The sequence below is a fragment of the Calypte anna genome, chromosome 2, assembly GCF_003957555.1.
Source record: "Calypte anna isolate BGI_N300 chromosome 2, bCalAnn1_v1.p, whole genome shotgun sequence".
Lineage (NCBI taxonomy): Eukaryota > Metazoa > Chordata > Aves > Apodiformes > Trochilidae > Calypte > Calypte anna.
In genome coordinates this window covers 96,819,400-96,843,960 of record NC_044245.1, presented here as the reverse complement: position 1 = coordinate 96,843,960, position 24,561 = coordinate 96,819,400, and positions in this window count along the sequence as shown.

The window sequence follows — 24,561 nt, the reverse complement described above, 5'->3', positions numbered from 1 at the left end:
GTTCATATTGTAGTCACAGTATGCTGAATTATATTTAATCTCATCTGAAAGAAGGTGAAATACTTAAGGAATTCTGAAGGACTTTTTTTAGGAAACAGAGATACATCTACTCTTGAACTGGGTTTTCATTCACTTTGAGTCTGGTAAAAACTATAAATCGAAAAGTTTGTGAGAGTGATGATTACACTATGTGTTTGGAGTCTTAAATTTTTGTGAAATGCTAAAATAGGTAGTCAAAAATAGCATAGTGAGAAAATCACAGAAGGTATGGTGTACTGAAACTTTGTTCAGAGTGTGGGTGGTTCTGTAGAACTAAAAGATCTAGCTGGGATTGAGTAGTAGTGGGCTTGAGGTGAAGCCAAAAGAGTAATTCATGGCACAAGGAATAATACCAAATGTACCCTAAAGACTTCATCTTAGATAATAAAATGGAAAGAGCTACGGATAGAAATTCCATATCAGCAGGACTATTTGCATTTTATTGAGAAAACAATTATTAGCAATGCCTAATAGATGACTGTACCCTCAGTTGTTCGCCAGCAGAACTGTTTATCTGCTACTTTTGCAGCAGACTTTTTTCCAAATAAAGAGATAAGATCCTAGAATATTGTTATAAATATTGAGAACACAGTTAAAAATTATATTTTACAAATTAAAAAAACCCACCCTTTAAGCAATTCGAATAACACAAGCAGGCAAATTTCTATGACTGTATAACAGAACTTCATTAAGTCATAAATAAGATGTAAATAAAAAGCTCTAACATTCACAAGAAGATGAAGAAAGTGCATTTAAAACCAGATATGTGCCCAGCTAATATGAAACCAACACTGCTTTATATCAGGATGAAGTTTAGTCAAGGCTTCAATCACAATCTTAATCTTAATCTTAATCTTAAAACACTGAACCAAACGAGAATTTGAGTAAAAATAAGATAATCAGATAAAAAACTCTCTGTAAAACCATAACAAAATCTTGTGTGAAGATTTTCTTTGAAAAATCATCTAGTTTCTGTGAAATCTTTTTTTTCATTCCCCCCCAGAAAATTAGCATGACTGTTGCAGTAGATATTCAAGTGAGAAGAACTATCCAGAGGAATAGATGAAGATTTTTTAATTAGAACAGGCAGTCTTAAGACCTTGTCTTATATGTATATGGGTTCAGACATGAAGTGATACTTTTGTCTTGTCTTTGGTTCTGATATCTGCATTATCTGCATTTCTAAGAAAGACACATTTCATCACTGGTCAATAAAGTTATCGAGATGTTTTTATTGTATTTGACAGATAGAATATGCAATTTTTAGAATGAAGTTGAATTTTTAGTGACTTACCTATCTGTTCAATAAATAGCAAGCTCACTTCTCAACTTCAAAGAATGAAATATCCAAAGACTACTGTACTAAAAATATAAAAATAAACATCACCTGAGAAAACTCAAATATCCATTGAAATTGAAGTGTGTGGCCTGATGTTCCATGAGTGAGAAAACAAAAATCTGAAGTCTGAATAATATCAACTCACATTGGTAAACTCAGAATTGAGAAGTATTTTAATGCCTGAAAATCTCCACTGTACTTGTGTGTGAAAAGAATTATATTATATTATTTATTGAAGTTTTACAAGGCCTTTCTCCACTCTGGTGAGCATCACTACATCTTTATGAAGTAATAGGATATCATAATGTGAGTTGGACTTTGTTGTTGTTGTGGTTTGCTAGGGAGTTTTTTTCCAATTCAATGCAAAATTTAAAAACCTTCAAGCTTTGCAGGAGCATTGGAAAGTGAGAAAATGGTACAAACTGGGTGGAACAATATGTTTAGAAACTATAGTTCAGCTGAAGATTTCAACTGTATTGTGTTAAAAACATAATTAATGTTTTTTTCAGAAAGTATATTAAAAAGTGCATGTTTAAATACATAAATATTACAAAAGCAAAATCAGTACTGCTACCATTATTTTGAGAAAACAGTCAAGAAAGAGATATTGTTCTTTAACTGAGAGGAAAAATTTATCCCCATTTACAAAATAGTAATTATGACTGAAATAAACATCATCTATATGAAAGCACTTGGAAAGAAATATTTGTTTTTAAATGTATTGAAACATCAGTCAGAAAAAGCAAAATTTATTTGTAGCAGAGTTAAAGAACCCATACAACACTGTCTCAGCTAACAATAGACTACAATACACAATGAAGAGCTAAAAATTTTAACACATAAAACTTTAATATTATTCTCCCAGAACCAATGTATGCAGTTCAGACATTTCTACAGGTTTACATGGCCCTCAGCTTCCTAGAGTAAACTGGGGGGAAGTCAGTGTCCTACCTTTTGTGGCCTAGATGTACTATGGGGACCCCTGAGAGCTTAGTGCCTTCAAGCCTAAGAAACACTCACTCACAAATGGAAAAAAAAAAACAAAAAAACCCCCAAAACCCCCCAAATTTCTGGCAGACTAGGAAAAAGAAAGGCTGATGTTTCTGGAAGAAAACCAGAAAGTAAGCAGAGAACATAAAATATGACCAGGACATCAACTTTCCCAAAGAACAGCTATCGAAACTTTAATGACTGTGGCATCTTGTGATAAAAGAAAAAGTCAATTCAACATCATGTTTCCTTTTAATACCATGCTACCATGCTCTGCTATTATGTCAGTACTGACAAAAAAAGAAATGTGACCTACCAAGTCACAAACACCAGCTTCAAACAAAGCTTCACCAGTCACATATAATATAAGGTGTCAAAAGATGGAATGGGATGTGCTACCCACAATTATTGGTTAAATTATTTTGGAGAGAGAAAAAGAAAAGAAACAACAAAATCAGAATTTATAACTGAAAATAATATAATATTCAGTCATTCCCAAATGGCAGAATTTAGTGATTTTTGCATTTGCTTTACAGCCAATCTTATCTTAAAAAATATATGGGTTTCAAAATTTTGTTAGGAGGCAGTACAAGTTATTTTCTTATATTTGCACCACTTTTATTTAGACAAAGTAGAGAAGAAATCTTTTGTGTAGAGTATGAGAATTATTATTACTGAGTTTTTTTCAGTATCATTAAGCACATCTTTTCTTGTTTTACTGAGCTGGGATAGTGGAAGCTTCTCAGAGAGAGTGTAATTTACGTATGCCAGGAATATTTGATATATATTTTATGCCACGTTTCTGTAAATATTTTAACTAATACCTTACTTTTGTTTACATGGCTCAAAGGTTTAACTAATAGAAGAAAGCTAATCTGGAATTGCACAAAAAGCATGATGTTCAAAGAACAAGAAAATACTCATGTATTTGGTTGATTACTTGCTTGCTTTTCTTCTCCCATTCTTTCTCTTGTTTATGTTCATGTTAAATTATTTGTGAGCCTGATTATTATTTTTTTATGTATTACCACTACATGAATTTTTATTTCTGTTTACCCATGATGAGGCTGGAATTAAAAGACTATGTACTGATAGCTTTTTGCTTCACTGTCATTATAAAGATCAATAAACATATTTCACGACCTTTTGAAAAGATCAATAAGCTACTAAAAGCCAAGAGATGGGTCAAGATGAAGACCTCTCAAGAGAGTCTCAGTAATTTATACAAAATCATTGTGGGCTGATGCCCTTGTGAAGTCCAAAACCTCTCAAGCCTGTACCCTGTGAAAATGTAGTTAAACCTACTGTAGGTCTAGCACAACAATATGCTCTCATATTTTTTATTGACTAAAATGTATGGTAATATCTTGCAGTCAAAAGAAGCCTCAGTGGAAATGTTTTAAATAGTCATGTGAGTATGTCCTTAGCTGATAGAACCAATACTTTTGACGTGATACCAACAATGACATGATAAATATAATTTTCATCTACTTTTCTCTCCTTCTGACAAGCATCCCTCAAACTAAGATCTGTAAACACTTACTGTGTTTACACAGTAAATTACAATTACTACACTGTAAAATGTATGAAGATTTTTTTGACCTGGCCAATAAAGCATCAAGATTAAGAGTGAAGATGTCATCTTTTAACTTCCAGATTGATATGTTTCTTAGTGAAAAAGACCTTTTAGATCTGTCTGCATACATGCAGACAGAGGAGAGGCACACATTCACCTTTTTTGTCACACTTAGAATCTACTTTTTGAATCATGCCATCTTAAACATTCACAACTCAGTCTTGGGTCTAAATTCAGTTCAGGCTTCTAGCAGCACTTTTAAACCCCATCACCATGACTATTTAAGCAGTTCTACAGACCTGTTGAAAGCTGTGCTATATTTACTCTTGGAAATGAATTAACCATACTTACAAATATTTATAGATCAAAAAAATTACTTTTACATTAGCCTTCTAATCTGCTACTGACTTCTTTATTTTCCTCTTAAGACTCTCTTTTTCCATTTTGGAGTCAGAGAAGAGATTTCCAATGTGGCAAAGGAAAACTGTCTTTTTCCAAATATATTCTTAAATCAGTGAGTGTTCACAGCCTGGACACAAAACAGATTTTCATTCCTGAAACAGATTTCTTTTTAAACAGATTACAAAAAAATGTTAGATAAGTTCTTTAGCTCATATTTTGAAAATAATTCACCCTGACATGATTTGATTTTGAAGATTTCTGGGTTTGTTTTGTGCTTTTCAAGGTCAGGAATGTGATACGCACGAGACCTGGTGCTAGTGTCAGGGGTGGAGAGGTGGTTGGGCTTTTCAGAAGTAAAGAACAGCAGCTTAGACCTAAAAGTTATTAATAAATCCACATGCAAGTGAATGTGACTTGGTAGAATCCAATGTCTCTTCTGTGCACCTTCTTGCTTGCAAGCATCAAAACAGCCCAGTCAATTATCACTTGCAAATGTTCAAGTTAGTGCACATTTATTACATCCTATCTCTTGAAGTTAGTTTTATTGCTTTTCTAAATACTCATTTCCCATGAACAGCAACAAAATCTGTTTGTGACAATCTTGACATCCTCAGCACTTACCCTATGCAAGTGATGGGTGATGCAGTGAGTGAATCTGAATTGCAATGCTCTTTTTGACTGTTTTCCTCAGTTAAAGTAGAGAGCACAGAGCATATTTGCATAAAGCATAGTCTCTTTCAGAAGAAGAACTAAGCACTTGGAATTTGAAAACTGTCAAAAGAGTATTTTGTTGAAAGGGAAGCCTTTTGATTTTGGCATGTTTCAATAATGGTTTTTACAGACAAAGTTCCTTTCTGAGCATCCATTTTCTACCTTTAAATATATTGTCACTTGTGCTTTTAATGTTGCATATTGTCCTTTTCCCTTAAGAAAAAGATTTCAGCTACTGTTGGCTATGCTGTTAAATTTTAGAGCTCAGTGATAATAAAATACCAAATAAACTATTTTGTGCCCTTTTAGCAGTGTAGGTGGATGGATTCAAATCTGAGAAATGTATTTGGTCATAGAACTCATCCAACAAATGCCTTTATTTAATTGATGATAGATCTATTAAATACAAAATACAGGACTGGAAATTGTTGCTATACTTTAATCTCAATTTTGAGGCTATTTTTTTTTTTCAGGTCACTGAAACATTTAAAAGATGCAGAAGTTTAAACCACTAGTGTCCATAGTTAATGGGAAAAACTTGAATAGCAGATGGTGGGATGAACCAGTAGTGCAAAACGCATATAATTTGCTAATCCCCTTGAGACAGGATATTAGTCTAAGCATGCTTGGTATTGATTAATTGTAACATGTATTAATTTCTTTTTACACCCTGCCCTTTTTGTGTGTGTGTGTGTGTTTGATAACTTTAATGCTCAATATTCTGGTTTATAGATTTGAAAAAGAAAAGATGTTGAAATAAATTTACTTCTCACAATGAAATTGTTGCCTTTCTGACACTTTTCTTTCAGCACTTTGTGCCCAGGTTTTGGGAATCAATACACCACCATGACTCAAAAGATAAATTTTACTACTCTGTTCTTTTCACTGAAATAAAGGAATTAAGATTAAAATATGTAATGTTACTTCTAGGTGTAGAGAAGACAAACCAGGTGCCTTGAGTTGCCAAAGAGTGGGTGTGAGTCCACCTGTGCCTGATTAGGACAGGCCCCTATTGGGCATGAGCAAGGCCAGGGGGCCAATAAAGGTGGAACACACACCCACAGAGAGGAACCTCAGCTCACTCTGGTGTGAGGCATGGAGAGGCCAGCAGCTCGTTGAGCCTCTGGAGCAAGAAAGGCTCTTCCCACTACACTTCTACCCTGGAAGCGCTGTGTGGTGGCTGGAGTCCTGGAAGAGACCAGCAGCTCGTTGAGCATCAGGAGCAAGAATGGCTCCTCCCGCTACATTTGGTGGAGAATGCAGGCAGCATACAGACATAAAGAAGCGGCAGTGTGAGAAGCTGGCAACAGGAACATTATCCCCGATTTGAAAAAATGCCTGGGCTAACACTCTCCCTGAAAGGTATGACCAGCAAGCTCTTTGGTTTGGAAACCCCTGAACAGAGGGAAGCCAAGATAAGGATTCTCTCTTTGGAAGCTCCTGAGCAGAAGGAAGCCAGGAGGATGGAATCCCATGGTATGGAATCCCACGGAGGAACCAGAAGGAAAAAAAAAAAAAAAATTAATTAAAGTAAAGTATAAAGTATGGAATCCCACAGAGGAACCAGAAACCCATGAGGAACCAGAAATCTCTTTGGAAACCCCTGAGCAAAGGGAAGCCAAGATAAGGATTCTCACTTTGGAAGCCCCTGAGCAGAGGAAGCCAAGAGAAGAGCAGATACAGGAGGGAGAAAGAACAGAGACTTTGTGAAAAAGTGCCTGGGCTGACATTGAACGGTTGCCTAAGCTAGGGTTAAATCCCGTAAGTCGTAAGTGTATTTTTGTGTAAAAAAATTTTGTGTGTAAAAATCCTGTATGTCTATGTCTAAATCCTGTATAAGTGTGTTCTGTACTGCCCCTTGGTGCCCCCTCGATGCTCTTAGCTGAGTGTCCCGCGGGGCCCAAAGAAAAATCCTAAAAATCATGTTAAATCGTGTTAAATGTTTGTAAAATGTTTGTATTCTGTAATCAGTGTTTAAAAAAAAAAAAAAAAAAAAGGGGGAAATGTAGAGAAGACAAACCAGGTGCCTTGAGTTGCCAAAGAGTGGGTGTGAGTCCACCTGTGCCTGATTAGGACAGGCCCCTATTGGGCATGAGCAAGGCCAGGGGGCCAATAAAGGTGGAACACACACCCACAGAGAGGAACCTCAGCTCACTCTGGTGCGAGGCATGGAGAGGCCAGCAGCTCGTCGAGCCTCTGGAGCAAGAAAGGCTCTTCCCGCTACACTTCTACCCTGGAAGCGCTGTGTGGTGGCTGGAGTCCTGGAAGAGACCAGCAGCTCGTCGAGCATCAGGAGCAAGAATGGCTCCTCCCGCTACATCTAGGAACCAAGCTCCTTAGTGCAGGTTTCCTGGAGAAATTATATTTGCACCTACAGAAACACAGTAAAATCCATCAGTAAGAGAATTAAAATTAATAACATTCATAATTTGGACTTCCAAAATGTATGCAGTGTAATTTTAAAGAGGAAATTAAGAATTTGTATTTTTTTTATATGTTACATTTGGAGTATTAGGACATTAGCACTCTGCTAATGACATTAGATCAGTGGTCTACTTTTATGTTGATTTTCTTACATTAAGCCTGGCAATAAATACTAGTCTCAATAAGACAGCCTGTAATTGCCCTACCTCTGACATCTTCATAAAGTAATGCTTGCCAATCCTGCTTATTTTTCCCTCCTAATGTCTTTTAACAAAATATTATGTATTGATTTCTTTTGGAACAATGACTAGTAATTTCACCTTTGAGGAACTGACAGTTTCCAAATGAAAACATACTTCACTGCAGAAGTACACAGGTCTTCACAGCAGGTAAAATGTAATTTAAAGTACACTATTTGTAAACTAACATTCTTCATGTGAGTAAATGAAAATGCCACAGGCACACTGCATAGTTCACTTTGAGGTTCAGCCAGTGAAGTTCAACTGACCTCTTCATCCTGTGTTAAGGAACAATGTTTTGTGGAGTTACAAAATTCTTTGGTAAAGCAGGAAAGAACCATTAAAGTGCAATAAAAAACAGCATTCCTCCAGGCTTCACAAAAAATATTTGGTGACACCTCTGCTTTTAAGTATTTCTTATAAAATACAGTAAGCTTGCTAAGATATTAAGCAGGTTCCCTCATGTGAAGATTGCTGTATTTGAAACCTGACAGAACCAGAGTATGTTACAAACAAGTGATAGATGTGTGAGAAAAGAGGAAGACAAGCAAGAAAAATAAGAAATGCTCATGTTTTTCACGACTTATAGCTCAGCAATTTGCAAATACATTTGTATTTATAGTTCCCTTCTTTTCAAAATTAATTACTGTTATGTATGGCCAAAGTCAAAGAAATGAAATACTCTTATTCATTAAGACTCATGAGTTAAAACCCAGCATGCGGTAAAAAGGGAACAAATTAACATATTTATGATTAATATTATGTACTATATTGTTCCCATACAGAAAATCAAAAGCTTTCTGACCTGTGTTGCAAACAGAATATATGATTTAGCTTAGAGACTGGAGAGAAGTTAGTAAATGAAACATACAAAGTGGATCTTTAAACACATGAGTATGGGAAGAGAAAGGACATTAACCTGCAAAAAATTTTTTGTTCATTAAAATCTTTAGTAAGACCCCCAATTTCCAATCTGTTCTTGCCAAAGTTGTGGTACCTTGAAAAAGATGAATGTACACAGTCTGGCAATTCAACCTTTTGAAAGAGATCAAGATGAAGATAGAGTAAATAGAGCATTCAAAATTTTGGGTAGCTTTTAAGTATTTTGGTCTTGATGTCTGGGTTTATGATAGAGAATCTTCATGCTTGTATTCTGCTCCACTTTGACAACAGAAATGTATGTTTGCTCTTTAATATACTTTCTTTATCTCCAGTTCTGTCTCCATGTCAATATTTGTTATTCAAGATATTACTATGGGCACACCATATATGTGGAGTCAAGAATTCACTGCAAGTGTAAATAATTGTTTAGCAACCACAGGAAAGCCTCAGTATTAATACTGTTAAATTGGTTATTAAAACCCTCCTAGTTTGTTGAGGTTTTTTTACTTTTCTGGTAGGATCCTTATTCCTCCTCATCTTTTGAATGACATTTGCTCTCTCCTTCAAGAATGAGGAGCAGTAATGTACTGTTAACAGCAGTCTCAGTATCTCCCTCTGAGAAGCAGACAATGTTAATCATGAGGTTTTCTTCCTCCCTGTTGAGTCTCTTTTTACATGTGGGAGGAGTGTTTTTTCTTTGTTCTTTTGTTTTTTATTTGTTTTCTCACAGCCCCAACTCCAGCCTCCAGACTTCCAGCTGAAGCAAGAATGCCACAGTCACCTCCCCTGACCCCAAGTCACCTCCAGACCTGCTGTTTGACACCCAGTTCAAGACTATGACTTATTTGGTATCATAAGGCTCAAATTAGAGGAGAGATCCCACAGGTACTGCTCCTCTTGGCAGGTCTTTGCACTTTCAAAACCAGCTGAAACTAGGTCAGTCTCAGACATGGCACATGAAGCCCAGAGATTCAGCACTGACAAATCAATACAGAGCCTGTGGTCTCTTGCCAGTGATGGCAAAATTCTGTCTATTGGGCTACATAAGTCCCTTTTTAATTAATCTACTACAGACTAGATTTGGTCCAGGCTTTTTTGTTTCCTCCTGTAGAAGAAAGTTTGCATGTGAAAGATGAAAATCTCTATGACATTCCACTGGAGATTTCTTGTTTTCTGAAACATATTTTTGAAACGGCAAAGCAATATTTTTGCAGATATTTTTGCAGATGTGCTCATCTGCAAGTTCGCTGTCTCTTGAAGTATTTTATGCATTTTAAGACTTAAACTTGTAATTTAGTTCACAGGGATGTAAAACAGCCCAAGCAATAAGAACTCAACTCTGAGCCAGTTTCTCTGTCTACTACTCTTAAGTGTCATCTAGACCCATAGTTCAACCTTTTGTGTAGTTCACTCAATCATTTCAAGTTTTATATTTCTATCTTTCTTATTCCTGACAAGTTTTCAAATAACAGAAAAGGAATCAGCTTCTCAGCCAAATAAGGCAATCAAACACTCAGTTTGAGGATTTCAGAAATCAAAAGAATAAATACCCGGTAGTCAGTAGTTTCTGAACAGTAGAAAGGGAAAAAAATCATTGCTTTGCAGTTGGTCCCAAATGAATTTTAAAAAGCATTGTAAGCACATTACTTTTTGTGTCAGTCCAAATCTGTGTCTGTGCTAAAAGTTCACTGCTGCTGTTTCACTGAAAGCAGAATCCTGTGGATCCCAATTACTGGCTTTTTCTGTAGGCTAGCATCACAGAGACTGAAAACTGGGAGTCACCTACTTTATCTCTGCTTTGAATCTTGTCTTTGAACTACTGTAATAAAGGCCATTTTCTGTCATTATTTCTTAACAAGTGTCTGCAGAGTGTAGGAAATTTTTGAAGACAAGTCAGTTTCCTGTAGAGTTAAATAGAATTATTCAGCTGCAGATGCTGTACCGTGAATATAGATGTACATATTTTTTCCTTGGTAATGCTTGGTGAGGAATGACTCAAACTCGAATCCTACTAACCTCATACTGTCTTGACAAGTTCTCTGGGTTTCCTACTGTTTCTAAAATTAATTAAAAGAAAAAGAAAAACCAGGGAAAAATGTGTTGAAGACAGCAAAATATTGAACCTTGATGTATCTTCATCATTGTAGCCACTCGGGTCCTTGCCAACATCTGAAAGACTAATAGTCTTTCTCACAAATGCATTTGAGCTACAGTAATTTAGTACTGCTATGCATCTGTAACTTTTAATTATCTTTTAATCAGGCTGTGAATAAACTAAAGTAGGTTAATTTAAAAAGTCCTATTTGGAGCAAGTGTTTTGCCTGGCTCTGAAACATAACCAGCACTCAGTGAGATTATAGAAATAAGGAAAGAATGAGATATTATTTTGAATTTTTTGTATTAATTTGGATATCTCACAGCATTACTTTGTGTATTTCAGTAGACTGACCACTACCATTTTCAACTAATGTGTCACATGGTTACAAAATCACTGAAAGTTTGGATATGACTGAGAAATAGTTATGGTTATGAATTGTATCTTTCCAGTCATGCCTTTTGAAAGTTTCCCCTTCAATATAGCCTGCTAGCTAAAACTCTGCTGTGTGTCTATGTGAATAAACACAGTATTTCCCCCATCCAGTTTCTAGCCTGAAGGAGTCTGGTATTACACAGCATCTTTTGACTACTTGAAGACTGTTCGTTTGCATGCCATTAAGGTGTAATAATAGTCTGGTATCTGTAATGTGTATTGTTAATCTTGATGTTCATTATCTCCACTTCATGCCTCTAGTGACTACTATGAAAATGCTAATTAATTTCTATATTCAAAGTGTCAGCAACCAGCCTGTCATTTTCACAAAGTGCTGAACCGCTTCTATCATCTTGAAAGAAAATGGTGTGTGTGAGTGTGTGCGTGTGAAGGCTTTTCTGAACTGCAAGGTAGAGAGAAAATTGAAGTTTAAATCACTCTGATATCTGCACTATACTGAGCATTCAGTACAGTACAAAATGCAGTGAAGCTCTCTTTTTTGGACTGAAGACCATTGTTGTGTTTTCTAGTCACTATTCAGACTTCGGGCACTGACGGTGCTTTGCTGACTATATCCACATATGACTGTAAATTTATGAATATAAGAAAATGGCTGGGAATGTATATCAGCTAAATGCCTTCCTTCTAGTTGCAGTCTATTCTCATATTTTCTCAGCTACCATTGGGTATATCAAATAATAATAAAAATCCACCTCAGGGTTGAGATAAATAATCCCCTTGAAGTATTTAGGGAATAGGGATTTGCTGTGTTCTAATATATATGTGAGTAACCTCATTGGGCCATTATGCAAAAATATAATGTTCTTTTTAACCTTGACAAGGATGGGAATTTGTTATTTCTAACATCCCTACAGTTATACCTCATAGCGATTGCAGAAAGAAAGATTAGAGTAAGCAGCCCAGGAAACACATAGATATTTAGCACTGTAAAATGGAAAGAGAAAATGCCTTCGAAATGCAGGACCAATCTCCTATGACATTGTAATATCACCTTTGCAAGAAGGATGATCAGAAACCCTTAAAAACAGACCCTTCACATATAATAATTTAATAGCTAAGTTGGTCCAATTTGCTGGGATTTGTTACTTGTGCTATACATGCAGAAGAAACATACAGTAAAATGCTATCTTTACAGACTGTTTTTCTATCAGCAAATATTTGATCACCCTTACATTTTTTACTCTACTGAATAAGTTTAAGTACATTAATTTCTGTTATGTGAACAGGTAAGTAATAATGAACGCTTCTGACAAATCTTTAATCTTTAATCCAACACAAAACTTACTTCCAAACAAATATACAAATGAAAAGAGTATAAAACAAAACTGATAAAAATTATTTCATTTGCTTCACCAGAAGAATTGTCATGGAATTCTTTTTGGCCAAGAGGTCAGCTTGTTAAAAAAATGAAAAGTGTTGAGGAACTGGGATGTCAGACAAGATAAATTGTAATTTATTGTCTTCTAAAATGTTCCAGTCTATTATATATGTAAGTAGTTACGAAGTAAAGGAACCTGATAACTAATTTTTCCTATGTCGTGAAAATGCTCAGTAATAGAAAGGGCTTGATGGAAGGTAAGTACTAAGTGTTCTTGAAAGTGGTAATTCTTTTATAATGAAATAAATGGGGGGAGGTTATTTAGAGCACAAAAAATCAAACAATTTTTGAGAACAAACTGATGCTACTTTATAGGCCTCTAAGAATGTGACTGTAAAATAATTTCATCAACAGAACCATTATAAAATATGCATGATTTTCAGATGCATAGAAATACAGGTGGACACAAAGTTGATAGCCCTTTTACTAAAGGACCTTATGAATTTGAAGAGAAAATTCTGTTGACATCTGCAGAAAGACACAATAATTCCTCCCTCAGGGCTGTATACCAAAACACAAAATAGTATGCAAGGCAGCAATAAGAGACAGCTTCTCTCTAGATACTGTTAGTTCTGAGATACTCTCATATTACAAAATGAGATGCTTTTCTATGACCTTTTCTATGCAGAAAAAAACATATGTGTGATGTTGGGAAAAATCATAAAAAAGCTACAGCACCTTATGCAACAGATGTGGACCAGATTTCAGTTCTTTATCCTGAGAAGGTTTCTAGTAAAGTTTAAAAAAACACAAACCTCAAAACACTAAAAAAATACAACAAACCACCAAAACCAAAGAGATAATTAGCCCTTAATTACTTAAAATCTGATTAGCTTGTACTTTAAATGTAGCTTGTACTTTAAATGTTTAAATGTAGTGATTCCTCTATGTCGCATATACAATGCTGATATTTATTTTACTGAAAACTTGTGCATTTACACTTACCCCCATTTTCTTTTGTATTAGCCCATAATGGAAGGATTTTACAATCTAATTTATTAACCCAATAGACAGACCTTTGTGAAGAGACTTTGTGGAACAAAAGCCTGAATAAATATAATCTGCAGTTTGATCTACTCTTTGCCTGAAGTGGTGTAGTAGCAGAGATTTGTGAAGAGAAAGATTTTCTACAGATAAAGTTAGATGTAGATTATGATCTACCTGAACTAAGTGTGTTTGCTGTGCATTTGAGTGCTTTCTTATATTTGCAAGGTGGTGTTGTTATGACAAAACAAAAGGACAAAAAGCATCAGGAAAATTAAATTTCAAATAGACATGTAATCCTCCAGGGCTCATGTGCCTTCAGAAGCTAAAGCTCAATGAAAATCATTTTAAGTGGTGGCTTTTAAGTGGACATGTATACATGGAGTTTAAAAATATAGTTTTAGCAAAATTAAATGTCTGGATAGTATAATTTAATGCTTCTACTTTATATGAATCCTTAGACAATTTGCAGCAACTTCTCTGACATTAAGCTGTCATAAGGAAGTATTTAAACGTTCCTTATTGAATCATACAGTTGCATTTGCTTTCAAATTTCAGGCCTCTTGCTTGAAAAGAATTGAACATTCTGGGGAAAATGAAAAAGACATAGCTTGTTGCCACAAGGGAACCTGTGGCAGACATTTTCATGTCTTTTATCTTTCCAGATTAGAATGTAAGAGGATGAATTGAGTGCTTGCTTTGTTAGAGTTTTATACATCTAAGTCATGTTCAGCACTTATCACACATGCAGAACTCAAGATTCAACACATTTGCTCACAATGAGATCCATACAGGAATGACTGTCTTGGTGGGGCTTTGAAGGAGCTCACAAACTTGCCTGTAGAGACCCAAGTCACAGCCTTGGTAGCAAGAGGACAAAGTGAAGATGTTTCAGTTTCAGAAATGAGTAAGCTACCTGAGACCAATAAAAGCTAGAAAGACATAGTTCAACACACCAATACGGTACCTAAGAATATAAGGCATAACCACTGCTCTTCCTAGACTGAATTCTCCCTTGGACACTTGCAATAGAGAGGGATATTTACGAAGAATGTGCAAGCCTGGCTTTTTTTTTTTTTTCCTGGTCCTTTAGCACTCAAAAATGGTGTCTTATGGTTTTTAGAGAGTATATTTCTTCTTTGTTATTTCTGGGTTTATTTAAGGACTTGTTCACAAATTCTTTAGTCCCTTTTTGAACCTGCAGATCTTGTTTCCCTCTGCAGCTTCCTGTGGCATCAACCTCCAGAATCTCATTGTCTACTCTTTAAAGAAATACTTTCTTTCATTAATTTTATTCTCCATCTAGTGTTACAAAGTGCCTCTTAAATCTTCTATACCAGGACTGGAATCAGAGTCCTGCTTTCAGCTTCTCTCTCCACACTGCATAATATTGTCTTTGTCATCCTCCCTTCATAGTATAGCTGCAGTTGTGGTTGCTCTCTTTGCCCTTCTCTGTATCTCCCCTGTCTTCACTGCAGGATGAGGTCACCCTGAAGTTGGTTGTCATCCTTCCTGAGATGTGCTCTTGAAAGGACTATAACTTTTTTTGTGCATTGCTTTTAGTTAATTGCCTTTCCTAATCTGGATATTTATGATATACATTCATATGGCTCTTATCACAGATGATGTTATTTTAGTCTTTAATACCTTTTCTGAGGTAAGGCAGTACTGACAACACCATTTAGAAGATAGGACACTGAGGCACAGAGAAATTGGTAGCATCTGGCATTGTTATTATTTTAATATAAGTCTCTTAGGCTTATGGCAATCATCAGAGATGATTTGGGAACTGGGGGAGATGATTAATTATAAAAGTCTATCTGGGAACCACTGAAAAGGAAGAAGACTGTGCCAGGAAGAAATATAAAATAAACCCAATCATAACTAAAGCAGGGAAAGAAAGTGGTACCAACACAAGCATCATATTCCTCCCAGCAAAGGTATTTGTTTGAATCTTTCTGAGGAATACTGAAACCATCACCCTTGTACTGGGAATATTGAAAGATAGACCCTTAAACTTCAGGAAACATAATCTAGTGGAAGATGTCCCTGTTCATGCAGGGAGGTTAGAACTAAAGGATTTTAAAGGTCCCTTTCAACCCAAAACATTCTGTGATTCTGTGAATCTACCGACAAAGCACGATAGAAAAGAGGGAGGTACTGGAAATTTTTTGTAGAGCAACTTAACTATTTTAGTTATGAAACTTTTCCATATTAATTATATAATTTAGACATGTAAAATACTAAAGTGTTAATACTAGTAATAAATTCTAAGTTTTGTATATGTGGTTCACCCATAGCAAGATTTGGTATGTACCATTGCCTTCTTCATGTGGATTCCTGATTCAAAGTACTTTTAACTTTAATTTGCCCTAACCATTAAGTACATCTAGAATCATATATCTGAAATATGTGTGTCTAATTTGATCACAAATTCTAAATGAATGTGACTGCAATTAATGTGCAATTTGAGTGGTATGTGACTCATATGCCTAGCTCTAGCCTGTGATGTAATTTTTGCAAGCATTAATTGCTCTACTTTTCAATTTATTTTTTAAAGACAATATTTTGGAGATTGAGTGTTTCCTGAAAATCAATTGAATAAGGTATTAATTCTGTTAATATGATTATACTGCTAAATAAAGGGATGGAATTTGTTACTAATCAAAATCATATGGCTTACATTTTCAGAATTTTTGAAAAGCTCTTCCCCAGATGAAATTCTATGAAGCTATCAATTTTTCAGCTACATTGCAATGTCAGCTCTGTGATGAGTTAAATTAGCAAATTGACAGTTATATTAACAAACTGTCTCCTGAAACAGCAGAACTGATGTATCTCGAGCTTTTTAATTTACAGATGCTTCCTGGACTTATCTGTTACTCTGACAAGAGCAATATATGTCCATAGGTTAGTGACTGAAGATCAAGAAAAGAGGGGGAAAAAACCCATTAACTTTCTGCTTCTCTTATCTATTGTTGCATAAACTTGATATCACCATGTTCCTTTACTATATTGATATTGCCAGGAGATTATTCACATAAACAGGATAATTAATACCTTATGAAATCTCTCACTCCATCAAATACTTCTTTATAGTAGCTTTATGTACTGGTTTAAGTGTTAATCACATATATTGTCTTCATGGCACTTGACCTCTGATCCATTTTGAGCAAAAAAGTTTGTCTGTTATTCTTAATACATATAAATATTAGAATGAGATAGATTTACATTTTTGTAGTTTAGCTGAAACAATAGAAGTCATAACATGAAGCATAGGTCACATATGTGATCAGGCAGAAACTGAGCTATTGTTTATGTATCTGGCAGAGCTGTCTAGCTCAGGGCCTTGTAGGTGAAAACAAAGGAGAGTTAGAGAAAACATTTAATAAAATGATCAGACAATACTCTAAAGCAGGACCTGCAGTATCACTCCTCTCTTGTCATGGCTTAATTCTGGGATGGCAATTAAACAATTTGGCAGGTGCTCTCTAGTGGTCTCCCTTACCAATAGAAAGAGGAGACAGGATAAGGAAGAGATACTTATGGTTTGGAAACTGAACCAAACAGCTTTAATTGAAACAGAAATGATGAAAAATAAAAAGTATTAAATATCTGCAAGTGTATACAAAAGTGATATTGCATTCCTCACCCTTCCCCCAGTAACACTCACATCACCACTGAGGATCCAGGGCAGCCCTGAAAAAGTCCCAGGCTGGGCTGCTGGAGTCAGCAGCAGTCAGAGCTGGAGAAAGGAATGCATTGATGCAGGAGGGCATGGATTGGGATCAAGAGCAGACAAACAGATGAAATCCTCCCAGGATGCCAGCCATGGGCGAAAGGAGCTTGACCCTCATGATCCCTCAAATGTATCCCCAGTATGATGCATATAGAAAGGTATACTCCATTTGGTCAATTTTGTTAACCTTTGTGCTCTGCTCCTCCCTAAAGAAGGTAACAGGTGTGGCCCTTTTTGCTCCCTTTCTTTTTCTGGACCATAAGGTGCTCTTCATAACCGAGCAGTGCCATTGGTTCTGCATACTATTCTCTAGCTGTAGCTATAAACATTGAGCATTATCAGTCCTAGAAGCAGACACTGGCTGAGAAGCTTACTGTTATTTTCAGCAAGTGCAGCTACTTAGAAGAGACCTGAAACTGAAATTACAAGAAAAAAATTAATTCTATCCTGTCTCAAATTGGGTTACTTGTAAACTTGTTGACAATGAGGGTCCTCACTGGGGTCAGTCTTCTGAGTTCCTCTGCACTGAAATATAGTTTCTGATTACGCTTTGGTAGAGTATTGTGATCTAAAGATGTTTTTGACATACTTTGACCAAGTTCTGAAGGATATTACAACAGGGCAAACTCAGCATTAAGTTTATGATGAAAAAACATGGAATTTACCACCAAAGCATGGATTGACCATCTTAAACTAACAGATATTTTATCCTTTATTCATACAAGACCCTTTAGGCCTTTTCATTATGCCAGAGCCATGTTTTTACATTGGACAGATTTATATCTGATGTACTATCCTGTTGAACATGCTGATTTTTAACATGTGGTATGTGGATAACAGATGTATTTGCCTTCATTAATTTCAGTGCAGTCAAGGTTATAACTTCAATAGCTTTTTTATTCTTTTACTAGAATATAGTACATATTGATTCTAAAAAGTCAGTTTATGTCTGAAAGACTGTTTAGATTAATACACAACTTTTGTCTGTTAAGATTTTGGAGCTAACTTGAGTGTGTATCCTTTAGTATAGTTACATCGGTCAAGTTGTTAAGCTACTTTTGCAAGCTTAGAATTTTGTTCACTGGAAGGATTATTTGTGATGGAACATAAAGCTTCCTGGTTTGGAGTGATCATATTTATACATACATATGTAGGCTAAGTACTACACAACCTACATAGTTTCCCAGTCATACTTTTCACAACAGAGTTTTATTCCTGTATAAATCATATCAAATGATAAATGAACTGTTAGTTTGTATTTAGATTAATAACATACTGTATATGAAATATAATTTAGTGACTGCATTTTTACTAAATAACATATAGTAAATTAGGGATTACATTGTTACCTGAATTAGGGAAAGACAGACCAATGTCCTGAATATCACCCTCCTCCTAATCTAGTACCCTGCTTTGTAAAGATGCCTGTGCCTGTACTCTGATCAAATATTGTTTAAAGTGATACTCATAGCAATATGTTTCCCTGGATAGATGTTTTTACTATTGTTCAAATTGACCCATTTATAACTCTGACATAGTAGCATATGGCAAGGTTTATATTAACTGATTCAAACTTTCCTTAAACTCAAGCATTAAATAGATACTCTTCTATGAATAGAATTCAAAGAATGTGTTCAAAGGTTGTAGCAGCCTTTATAGCGCCGAACAGCGTCTATTTCCTGAAATCCCATTTTTTCAGTATTGCAGTTTTGTACATTTGTTAGCTTAATAGGGAGATGTGCATGTACCTTGCTTTTTGCCATATATGCTTCCTGGTGATTCTAGTTATGACTGTGAACATTTGTAGTGTCTTAGAAGTTCTTGGTGGTCATGAACCAAAAATCTATGGTGAGTGCACAGAAATCATAAAATACAACACAGTTTTCAGGTTTCACAGTTTATCTGTGTGCACAGACTTTCAAAATGTCTCTCAGAAAGAATACATGTCCATGTAAGCAGCACATTTTCTCAAACAGCCACCATGTGGATGATGATGAGGGTCCCTATTTCAAGTGTACTTGGCATAATAACTTTATCTGCATCAACTGAGACTGCCTGAATTGTTGTTCTGGTGATTTCCCACAAAATAGCTGGCCCTCTGTCCAATGTGTCAGCAACTCCAGCGTATGACTGAGTATTTCTTAGAATCATAGAATGTACGGTTTGAAGAGATCTCACAGATCATGTGGTCCAACTTTTCCAATACTATAGTTTATAAAAGATATTTCAGCATCTTGTTGAGCTGAGACTTAAAACTTTCCAAAATGGGGGAATCCACCACTTCCCTTGGGAGACCACTCCAATGTCTGACTGTCCTCATGCTGAAAAATTTACCTCTTGTGTTCAATTAGAATCACTCCAGGAGCAACTTGTGCCCATTGCCCCTTGTCTTGTCCATCTGACTCCTTGTAAATAGGGAGTCTCCATCTTCTTTGAAGCCACCCTTTTACTACTGAAGCCACATAATTAGGTCTCCCCTAAGTCTTCTCTTCTCAAGGCTGAACAAACCCAATTTTATCAGCCTCTCCTTGCATGGCAAATGTTCCAGTTCTCTGATCATCCTTGTGGCCGTTCTCTGGGCTCTCTCCAGCCTGTCCTCACCCTTTTTTGTAAAATGAGGACCAAAACTGAACTCAATACTCCAGGTGTGTCCTGCAAGGTGCCAAGCAGAGCGGAATGATCACTTCTCTATCTCTGATGGTGATGCCCTTGTTGATGAAGTCCAACATCTTCTTTGTTACGGATTTTTTTAGACAATGTTGAAGCTTCTCTTACATAGAAAAAAACGGAACAACAAGAAGATTCCTGGGGTTTCCTGGAACTCCTGAGCTCCTGTGATAACTAATTAGTAAGTTGCTTGTCAAGAAGGATAAGAATCCATATAGTCCATTGTCTTCAACCAGCCCATTATCTTAACTATGCAGATACTACCAGGGGAGTTCCTTCACCACCTAGGAAGCTGATAACTGAGTATCTGTAGTATGCACATAGGTATAGCCCTGATATATAGCTACATCACAACTGTAAATATGAGGCAATCTGGAATTTTCTTCCTCTAGAGTAAATATATCAGTTTGCATGGATCTTGCAAAGCCAGGGAATTAGACTTGCCTTTTAATTAAAGCAAGGTATTTTCAAAACAAAAATTTTCTATTACATTCAAGTGTATAGCTCACTTTGAAGGTTTTTTTTTTAATTCCATCCTTTTAGAGTTTAAATTTTGACCAGTGAATAAGTTGAAAATTCTGAAATATTTATTATAACATTGTTTTATATGTCTATTAGCTTTTAGTAAAAAACAAAACAAAACCAAAAAATATACAAACAAACAAGACACAAAAAATCCCACCAAAAAACCCCACCAAAAACAAAACCCCAAAACAATGCACATCTTTACCTGCTCAGGCATTGAATAAAATTATCTTGCTTAGAAAAATCCACAGTAATCTGAGCAATAGTTTTCTTTTTTTTTCTTTATAATTTTAACAGTTTCTAAGTCTTATATACATTAAGCTTAAAAAAGGGACAAAGTTTTCAGAAATAAGCACCCAGAAGCTGAGTAGTAGACAAATAAGATTACTTTTATTTTGATAAATATAAATGAGGTAAGGTATTGTTCGATGTCTATGTTATACAAGTTTACAGATTGCTCTTGTTGCATTCCTTCTATGCATTCCTTCTATGACATATTTCCCTTGCATCTCTCCCAACATATAGTATTAGGAAGCCTGAGTAATTGCCCACTAAAAGAACCTCCTTCTCTCAGCCTTGACCAAAATCCACAATGTACTCATATGACCCATGACCAATGCAAATCTTTATCAGATCTACAGAGAAAGCCTGGGATGAGGACATTTCTAACATTCCTCATTAGGAATAAGTCTGATCTAACACTGTATTTCTGCTAATTATAGTTTCATAGGTGTGCATAAATAAATGTTGCACAAAATTTCTTTGCTACTCATAACTTTTCCAAATAATCAGAATTCTTTACCTGTGCTGACTGCTCCCTATTCAAAGGGTGGAAGTAACTTTTTTGTGGTACTGTAACATGCCAGTAAAGTATGTTTCAGAAGTAAGAACAATTTATTTAAAGAAAAAGAGAACATATAAAACGCCTAGGATCAACCCTTACCCATGATTGGTATAAGAGCCCAGTAAGTAAAAATTGCATATGAGAAGTGGCAGTATACTTCATTCTGTTCTCTACTCACTAGCTATAAGCTGGGCTGAAGTTAGTGACATTATGCAAGGAGGCATAGGTCTAGAAAGAATAGAAATATGAGAATGTGATGTCTAATGGCTTGATTACTCCAACAACAAACAAAAGACTATATTTCAAATATTTCCAATAAAATTAAACCAAGGATAACACAGTGGCCATGCAAAGAGAATAATACAGCATAATAGCCACATATTAAACAGGGGTGGACTTTCTTCCACAAGCCATAAGTATGTTTATTTCATATAAATTTTCATTTTAGGATATTATAAACAACTCTTCATTATGACAACACATACATAGTCTCTGCAGGAACTCTTTCTAGTTTGGATGTATTAGAAATATTGATGCATTCTCTCACAGTCCTAAATGATTGCTATGTACACTGACTTTTTTAGTTTTTATAGAGCCTTACAAGCAGCAGTCATTGCTACTGGGTGTTTATGTGTTTACCTGAAGTCAACAAAACCAAGAAAAAAAGAGAGATGTTGTAAAAACTACTCCTTCTAAAAATGTCAACCTAGAAATGGCTAAGACAGTCAGAAAATATATCACAAAGATTTATAAATCTCCTGCTCTCCTTCCTTTTATTAGCAGAAAATCTGAGAATGAAATGCTAGCTTGGTATAATGATTGCAGACCTTAGCATCTCAGAGTAAATGTATGAAACAGGCAAATAATCTATTCTCTTTGTGTAATTTGTCTCCTGGTCTGATTTCCAGTGATTTTGTAAGAAGTTAGAAACATCTATGCTGCTATAGCTATCCTAATGTTTTTTTAAAATGCAGAAATACATAACAGGACACCTTGTTACATGGACAGGCAATGATATTGGTTGCTAAAATAAGAAAGTCTTGTTAATACGTGCAGCATTTTATGTCTGGCATTAATGATTGTGTCTCTGTGTGGACAGCTTATCTCAGAGTTGGAGGTGTTGTTACGGCAGCAACGCTCCCAGAGCACGGTGGGAACAGATTTTCAGCACCTGGCTCCTTATTTCCCCAGTATTCCTTGGGGGACAAAGAAAGGAGAAGGGGTGAGGGAGGATTAATTCTCTGCCATGTCATTTCACTTGTTTTTTCAAGGAGGCAATACCTAACCACTCTCCATTACCTATGCCAAAATGAGAGCGGTGGGTGTGAGGAACAGAATTTTCCATTCTTATCTAGACCTGTGTCTTTGTGAATCCTAATCATTGCCCTTTAAGAAAGCAGGAGCCCAAATCAGGAATTCTCTCAAGCGTGATGAATGCGCTATAACCAAACTGTGACTGTCCAATTGGAAAAAATTTGGATTTATTTCATTCAATATTTTTGCTGGTAGGAATATTTCACTACAGATTGCTGATACCAGCTGTAGTGCTGTTTAAGCCTGTCATAACAGAGACCTTGGCAGCAGTCCTGCCCCATAGAACAATACGTGAAATGCTTGTGTCAGAAAACTAAGAAAATTATCAGAATATTAAAGCAATACTGTATTTTCTCGCCTAAATCTGCCAGTAATTATTATAGTAACAAATTAGTCATGTTTCTACTCTAAACAGCTATGAACATGTGAATCTCCTTTGGAAAAATTCTAACTCTGAGCCATTTTATAATTGCACTACGACACTCCAAGACATATGTCACTATGCCTCTGAGATATGCGTTATCACACAGTAACACACACCTTGTCATGTATTATTTTTCACACTAAAGTGTCTTGTAATTTTCATTAACAGTTCAATTTTAAGAATTGAAGAAATAATAGGAGATAGTTTTAAGAAATAGAGAGATACTACATTTTAACTGTTTCAGTGAAAAATAAATTTAAAACTTTGTATGCCGACAAAAACTTCAGGATATTTGTAATGTTCTGCCATTTTTACTAAAAAATGATGCAAAAGGCACTAAACAGGAAAAGAAACAAACAAAAAACCCAAACAACAAAACCAAACCCAAATCCTTCTTTCACCTGGAAATGAGAACGTATTTCCATCTTCTCTAGGTGAATCCTGTTGATTTTTACACTTTCTTCACACACTCTATGGTCCTCAGGGTCTCACTTCTCTTTTTCCTCTTGATGTGACAGATGCAGTGTGTGATATATGACTGCTGCCTAACTAAACCAGCATTCTCTTGGAGAAAAGGAATAATGGGTAAGGGTAGCTAAGGGGCTGAGGCTTTTGTAGTCCAGCAGTTGCAAAAGACACTCCAAGGATCCACCAACTATAAATTATGTTGGAAAACATAGCTTAGCACTCAGGCTCAGTTATTTCTACCTTTCATTTGTACTCCTTAACTGTTGGAAAGCCTCCTGGCTTTGCCCTTGCAGAGATGCAAGGCATTGATTGAGAGTGGGAAGCGCCTGGGATTGTTTGCAAGGAGGTTTTTTTCTCATAGACACCCTTCTAGGAGATAACAAAAAGCATGGCAGCAGAGATGAGGACTGTTGCATGCCGGTGGGTCTTTGAGAAAGGTCTTAATCTTTGCTGACTTTACTGTTCTTTATGGCTTTCACTCATTCAGTTATAAGAAATTGTATAAAGAGAAACGTTAATTCATGTTTAGGATTTATGAAAGTTTGCATTTCGATTCTATTTCTAAAATTGATGTAGAATAGTTTAGTAAAAGTTAATATTAAAGTTAATTGGAACTCCTCTGATGCTATGGGAAGCTTCCACAGTTTCTGAGTCGAAAATGAATGAAACAAGCAAACAAAACCCAACAATGCCCTCACACACACACTTTTTTGCCTACTTACCTTTGATTAGAGATTTTAGATCATCATGGAGGTGAATGAAACTTAAGAGGGAAAGGTATTATTTTAATAGAGGAATACAACAAGAAAGTGTGTCTCAAACACTATTGTAACTTAAAGGAAATGGAAGATTTTGAGCTGCAGCTAGGTATTAAATGAATGAAAGGCCATGGTTCTTTTGGGTTGGCTAGGGTTTTTTGTTCATTTTAATCATAGAATCATAGAATTGGCTGGATTGGAAGGGATCTCAGAGATCATCAAGTCCAACCCTTGATCCACTACCACTGCAGTTACCAGACCATGGCACTGAGTGCCACATCCAGTCTCTTTTTAAATATCTCCAGGG